Source organism: Tupaia chinensis, unplaced genomic scaffold (genome assembly GCF_000334495.1).
Source record: "Tupaia chinensis unplaced genomic scaffold, TupChi_1.0 Scaffold143912_1, whole genome shotgun sequence".
In the NCBI taxonomy this organism is placed as follows: domain Eukaryota; kingdom Metazoa; phylum Chordata; class Mammalia; order Scandentia; family Tupaiidae; genus Tupaia; species Tupaia belangeri.
The window spans coordinates 134,731-140,552 of NW_006203763.1; the positions used below are offsets into that span (position 1 = coordinate 134,731).

The window sequence follows — 5,822 nt, forward strand, 5'->3', positions numbered from 1 at the left end:
GGGAGATGGCAGAGGGTAAGAGATAGGGAATCAAGGATGGGGGGGGAAGCAAAACATACAGGAAGCAAGAAATGGAAAATTATTTGTTGACTATAACATGTATGTTGATGTGCTTGATTGAGACAATATACAGTGTACTCTGGATGGAAAATCTCATTTTGTATGTTGTAATGATGTACAGTGAATGAACATAAACAAATAAATTTAAATAACAAAAAAAATCAGTAACAAAACTGGCAATATTATACCTGAAATATTTAAAATGCAAAAAAATTATGAAGAATATTATGAGCAACTATATGCCAACAAACTAGAAAATCTAGATGAGATGGACAACTTTTTGGATAATTACAAGCTAACTAGTTTGAATCAGAATGAAATAGAAAGCTTGACTAGACCAATCATGAAGAATGATAGTCTCCCAAAAAAGAGAAGTCCAGGCCCAGATGGTTTCACTTCTGAATTCTACAAAACTTTCAAGGAAGGGTTAACCTTAATGCTCTCAAACTATTCCTGAGGGCTCAAAAGGAAGGAATCCTCGCAAACTCATTTTATAAAGCCTTTATTACTTTGATACCAAAACCAATCAAGGACTTAAAAAAATAAAAGAAAGAAAGAAAACTGCAGACCAATATCCCTGATAAATACTGATATAAGAAATGTTAACAAGACACTAGCAAACTGAATCCAAAAAACATCAAGATTATACACCATGACCAGGTAGGTTTTATCCCAGGGATGCAAGGATGGTTCAACATATATAAAAAAATAAGTGTAATACAGCACATTAACAGAAAAAAGAGGAAAATCATATGATCATATCTATAGATGCAGAAAAAGCATTTGATAAAATACGACATCCCTTCATAATCAAGACTTTCAGCAAAATTAGAGTAGAAAGGACATTCTTCAACATAAAAGAATCCATATATGACAGACCTACTGTATCATGCTGAAGGGAGCAAAGCTAAAAGATGTCCTATTAAAAACTGGAACAAGACAAGGATAACTCTCTTCACTCCTTTTCAACATAGTGCTGGAAGTCACAACTCATGTGATCAGACAAGAGAGAAACATAAAAGGCAATCATATAGGAAAAGAAAAATTAGACTGTCCCTATTTGCAATTACACACACACACACACACACACACACACACACACACACACAAGCAAACAAACAACCTCCTAGATGTGATAAATGAATTTAGTGAAGTGGCAGGACACAAAGTCAATCTAAAAAAATGTATAACTTTTGTATACAACAATAATAAACAGATTGAGACAGAAGAATAAAATTTTATTCACAATAGCTACGAACCAAATAAAATACCTAGAAATAAATCTAACCAAAAAAGTAAAAGACCTTTACAAGGAAAACAATGAAAAACTGGAAAAACAAAGTATGATATGAAAAAATGGAAGGACATCCTGTGCTTTTGAATTGGGAGAATCATTAGTGTAAAAATGTCAGTCTTATCCAAATTAATTTCCATATTTAATGCAATTTTATCCAATTACTTGTGATATTCTTCACAGAAATAGATAAAACAATGACAAACTTTGTTTGGAATCAAAAAAGACCTCTTATTGCCAAGGAAATATGGAATCAAAATAATACACTAGGTGGTATCTGACTACTGACTTTAAAGTAGTAATTTAAAGTATATTACAAAGCAGTGATAATTAAAACAGCATGAAATTGGCACAAAAATAGATACATAGACCAATGGAACAGAATAGAGAATTCAGAAATAAACATCAAAATCATAGAGTCAACTGATCTTTGTTAAAGAGTATAAGACAATGCAATGGAAAACAAAGTCTCTGTAGCAAATAGTGTTGAAAGAATTGGATATTCATATGTAGAGAAATGAAACTGGACTCCTATCTCTAACCATTAACTATAATTAACTCAAAATGTAACAAATACTCAAATATAAAGCCTCTAACCACAAAATTCCCTATAGAAAATGTAGGGGAAACTTTTGAAAACATCAGAGTAGGCAAATATTTCTTAAGTAAGACCACTAAAGCACAGACAATGGTCCCTAAGAGAGACAAGTGGGATTACATCAAGCTAAAAAGCTTCATCACAGCAAAATAAACTATAACTTTAGTTTATCTATAGTGAAAAGATAATCCTCAGAATGGGAGAAGATATTTGCAAATTATTCCTCAGATTAGAGACTCATATCTAGAATATATAGGGAACTGAAACAGCTCACGCTAAAAAAAAGGAGAAAGAAAGAAAGAAAAAGAAAGAAAGAAAGAAGAAAGAAAGAAAGAAAGAAAGAAAGAAAGAAAGAAAGAAAGAAAGAAAGAAAGAAAGAAAGGAAGAATCCATTTCAAAAATGAGGAAATTGGGACCAGCAGTTAGCATAACAGCTATGTCACTGGACTTCCATGTAGTCAACCGTGGTTCAAGTCCTGGACCCAGCAGCTTAAACTCACGCCGGGTGCGTGTGCATGCATGCCCAACAACCCAAGAGGAGAATGGAGGAGAAGGGATTGCAGCATGACCATCCCCCCTGAGGGGTGATTTCTAACTTTTTGTCTCTTTTCTGTCTTTCTGGTGAGCGCACGTGCCCTATAGCAAAAACCTATCCAATAAAAAAAGAAAAAGAAAAAAAAAAAGAAAATGAATTGAAAAGACAACTCTCCACGGAAGATTTACAAATGGCTAAGGGCCAATGAAAAAATGTTCAAAATCTCTCCTCATAAGGGAAATACACATTAAAACTACATAGAAATATCATTTAACCCCAGTTAGAACGGCTAGGATCAAGAAGATAAACAACGGTAAGTGTTGGTGAGGCTGTGATGAAAAGGGAACTCTCTTCCGCTGTTGGTGGGAATGTGAATTAGTCTAATGTCTTTGGAAAACAATATGGAGATTTCTCACAAAACCTACAAATAGAACTTCCATGTGACCAAGCAATCCCACTTTTTTGTATCTACCCAAAAGAAAAGGGGAAAAAAATGGAAACGAAACACTCAGTCAAAAAGACATCTCCACATCCTTGTTTATTGCAGCATTATTCACAATTGTTAAAATATGGAACCAACCTAAGTGTCCAAAGACTGATGATTGGGTTGAAAAACTGTGATGTATATGTACAATGGAATATTACACAGCTGTAAGATAAAATGAGATCCTATTGTTTAACTCAAAATGGATGAATATAGAAGATTTAATGTTGAGGAAAATGAGCCAGACTTTAAAAGATACACATTGTGTATTGCCACTCAATTTACATGCAGTGTCTGCATTTTGTGGCAGAGGTTGAGAGATCTGAAGATGTGATGGTGGAGAGGATTGGCATAGATTCTAGTGACAGTAAGGGAAAAAAGTGATTGGTAGAGAGTGGGTGTGAAAAAAAATAAATGAGGAAAAAGATTACAAATGACAAACTTTTGTTTAAAAGAGAAAAACAAATCAAAACCCTTTGTGTATTGTCTGAAATAGTTCACGGTAATGTGTATCTGTTAATTTTTCTGTCATCAAGAGAGCACTTTGCCTCAAAGAAAGAACTGCCTAGTGTTCAAAGTGTTTAAAATTTTCTATGAAACTGTAGTTTATCATTAATTTATAAGTTATTGTCATCATAAGTATCACCTGTATTTTTCTTTTTTGGAGAGGTTTTTGCTATAGGGCACATGCGCTCGCCAGACAGACAGAGAGAGACAGAGAGACAGAAAGCGAGAAATTACCCCCCGGGGGGATGGTCACGCCGCAATCTCTTCTCCTCCATTCTCCTCTCGGGATCTTGGGCACACACGCACACGCGCCCGGCGTGAGTTTTAAGCCACTGGGTCCAGAACGCGAACTGCGGTCAACTACGTGGGAGTCCAGCGACATAGCCATTGAGCTAACTGCTGGTCTCCATCCTGTATTTTTGATACATGTGAAATTGCAAAAGAAATTTATTTTACCAATGTTTTCTCAATGAACTGAATAATGCTTTGCTACAAAAAAAGAAATAATAAAAAGAACCAAAGAAATTAATATAATCAAACTGTCGATTCTACCAAAATTAATCTACAAATTCAATGCAATTCAGATCAAGGATATCTGCTGCTGCTGATGTCTTTGACTTGACTAATACACACTGTATTCATTTTAGGAAAAAAAACATGTTGGTGCTAGCTTCGGCAGCACATAAACTAAAATTGAAATGATACAGAGAAGATTAGCATGGCCCCTGTGCAAGGATGACACGCAAATTCATGAAGCGTTCCATATTTTTTAGTCTAAATAGGCTGATAACAAGCCAGGAGATTCAATAAGTAATAAATAAACTTCCAACAAAAAAAAGCCCTGGCCCTGATGGTTTCAGCTCTGAGTTCTATAAAACTTTCAAAGAAGAGTTAACCCCCAATCTGCTCAAGTTATTTCTAAAGATCCAAAAGGGTGAATCTCTCCTTAATTCATTCTATGAAGACTCTATGACCATTATCCTCAAAATAGATAAGGACAGAAAAAGGAAGAAAAAATATAGACCAATATTTCTGATGAATATAGATGCAAAGATTCTCAACAAGATACAAGCAAACCGTATCCAACAACTTATAAAAAAGATTATACAATACATCATGGTAGGCTTTATTCCAGGAATGCAAGGTTTGTTCGACATATGCAAAACCATAAATGTAATACACCATATTAATAGGAAAAAAAAAAAAAACCATATGGTCATATGGATTGATGCAGAAAAAGCATTTGATAGAATACAACATCCCTTTATGATCGAGACTTTCAGCAAAATCAGCATACAAGGGTTATTTCTCAACACGATAAAAGCTATCTATGAAAAACCCATTGCAAACATCATCCTGAATGGAGAAAAGCTGAAAGCTTTCCCACTAAAAACGGATAAAAGACAAGGATACCCACTTTCTCCACTCCTTTTCAATATAGTACTGGAAGTCCTCCCCAATGCAGTCAGAAAAGAGGAAAAAATTAAAGGCATCCAAATAGGAAAAGAAGAGGTGAAACTCTCTCTGTTCTCAGATGACATGATTGTGTACATAGAAGACCCAATGACTTCCATGAAAAAATTTCTGGAAGTAATGCATGAATACAGTAAAGTTGCAGGACATAAAATTAATATACAGAAGTCTATAGCATTTCTGTATACAAACAACAGGCAGACGGAGATAGAAATGAAAAAATTAATTCCATTTACCATAGCCACCAAAAGTACAAGATACTTAGGGATAAATCTAACCAAAGTTAAAGACCTCCACAAGGAAAAGTATGAGAAGCTAAAAGAAGAAATTGAAAACGACACAAAAAAGTGGAAGGACATCCCATGTACCCAGATTGGAAGAATTAATATAATCAAACTGGCAATTTTACCCAAATTAATGTACCTATTTAATGCAATGCCAGTCAAAGTACCAGACACATTCTTCACAGATCTAGGAAAGACAATGATAAGGTTTGTCTGGAATCATAAGATACCCCATATTGCCAAAAGCAATTCTGCACAAGAAGAGTGGAGTGGGCGGCATCTCACTCCCTGACCCAAAAATATATTACAAAGCTGTGGTAATAAAAACAGCATGGTACTGGCACAGAAACAGACATGTGGACCAATGGAACAGAATAGAGTCCCCAGAAATAAGTGCCCAAACATACAGTCAACTGATCTTTGACAAGGGGTACCAGTCAACCCAGTGGGAAAATGAAAGCCTCTTCAGCAAGTGGTGCTGGAAAAATTGGACTTCCACTTCCAGACAGATGAATCTGAACCCCTACCTCTCACCTTTGAGAAAAATCAAATCAAGGTGGATCAAGGATCTAAATCTAAGACCCCAA

The 5,822-nt window shown here is 35.1% G+C and overlaps 1 non-coding gene across 1 annotated transcript; it reads left to right on the forward strand.

Moving 5' to 3' along the window:
- The first annotated feature begins 4,141 nt into the window (after positions 1-4,141).
- On the forward strand, positions 4,142-4,248 carry LOC114005493 (U6 spliceosomal RNA). The gene has a single exon (XR_003547338.1). It is a non-coding gene; the product is annotated as a U6 spliceosomal RNA (small nuclear RNA).
- The last annotated feature ends 1,574 nt before the right edge of the window (positions 4,249-5,822 follow it).